We start from the raw sequence: 1,856 nt of genomic DNA on the forward strand, positions 1-1,856 counted from the left end.
AGAACCCAGAGTAAGCAGCAGGCCACCTAGGAAAAAAAAAAAAAAAAAAAAAAAAAAAAAAAAAAAAAAGCTCTACCTATAAAATAAATAACATTTAAGGTAAATAGATAAAAAGGTTTCTGCTGAAACAGCAAAAGCCACATGAGCATTCATTAAATAACATACAAATAAGTCCACTTGAGAAAACCAGCAAACACGGAGTTAGGAAATCCACCATCACAGCTCTTTATTTATAGGGCTTTAATCCAGATGCCCTTGTCTCCTACCTTGACTGCCATCCCCAGTGTCTCAGGGAGTAAGCAGAATAAAGCTCCTGTGTCTCCTCTTTGGCTTCTCCCCTCCCTTGGAAGGCCCATAATCTCCCAGCATGTCAGCGTTCTTTCCTCAGCAGTGATTAAGGAGTCCTCTACAAAGATGATTAAAGCATAGTCTGTGCGGGGCACTGCGCAGGGGGCTTGACCTGGAACCCAGGCACCCTGTATTCTTAGAGTCACAAGCATGGCCCTCGTGCCAGGAAGTAGCAAGGATGGACCTTGGTCTGGAGATAGCCCTCCGTTGACGAATCCTCTCTCAAGGAACAGAGAGGAGCCTGGCAGATGTGAAGATCAGCAGGATGCTCAGGTGAGTACTACTGGTCCAGGGACTGGCTCTTCCTCCAAATGGGCCCAACACCCCTGCTGTACTTATGCAGGTGTCTCCAAAGCCCTGCCTGCCCTCTATTGTGGTAGAGGAAGACCAGGAGGATAGCCAGTGGCCCCATGAGGAGTTGCTGCTGCTCAATGATGGTGAAGAGGAGGAAGCAGAAGCCTTCTTTCAGGATCCAAGTGAAGAGCCGGGTGAGGGTGATGGATTATTCATTCAGGCCATTGCCATCTAGACTTGCCAGGCCCACAGTAGGTGTCCAGGAATGCTAGACACAGGGACCTTAGAGGACAGCTTTGGTGTTTTGTTTTGTTTTTCAAAGAAGTCTCACTCTATATTTCAAACTGAACTAGAACTGAAGATCTTCCTGCTTCAGCCTCCCAAATAGTGGGTTTGCAAGACTGTAGCACCATGCCTGGCTTATTTGCTTGTTCCTTTATTTAAGCACTGAAAAGTGAACCTAAAGAGGTACTCTACTGCTGAGCTATATTCCTTTTTTTTTTTTTTTGGTTTTTCGAGACAGGGTTTCTCTGTGGTTTTGGAGCCTGTCCTGGAACTAGCTCTGTAGACCAGGCTAGTCTCGAACTCACAGAAATCTGCCTGCCTCTGTCTCCCGAGTGCTGGGATTAAAGGCGTGCACCACCACCGCCCGGCTTTCCCAGTCCTTTTTAATTAATTTATTTGAGACAGTCTCACTGTGCAACTCAGACTGACCTAGAGCTAACTATAACTTAGGCTGGCCTTGAACTCATGGTAATCCTTTTGCTTCAGTCTTCTGAGTACCTGAGATTATTAAAAGCCTGAGACCTGGGCTCTGCACCCTACTAGTTTAAAAGGCTGTTCTAATCTGGAAATGATGGTATTTAAAAAATTTAGGCATAGTTGGGTATGCCTTTAATTCAGGCACTTGGAAGGCAAACGCAGGCTGATCTCTGTGTGTTACAGGTCAGCCTGGTCTACATAGTGAGAATGTATCTACAAAATAATAATAATAAATAATAATCTTTATTTACTTGTAAGAATGAGTAGGGTGTACCTATACCATAGTATGTGTGTGTGTCTGTGTAGGTCAGAAGACAATTTGTGGGAGCCAGATCTCTCATTCCACCTTGTGAGTTCTAGGGACTAACTTCAAATTGGCCCACTCCTTGGGAGGCAGAGACAGGCAGATCTCTGTGAGTTCGAGACCAGCTTGGTCTACAGAGCTAGTTCCA

This window comes from Microtus ochrogaster, chromosome 8, assembly GCF_000317375.1.
Source record: "Microtus ochrogaster isolate Prairie Vole_2 chromosome 8, MicOch1.0, whole genome shotgun sequence".
Taxonomy (NCBI): Eukaryota; Metazoa; Chordata; class Mammalia; order Rodentia; family Cricetidae; genus Microtus; species Microtus ochrogaster.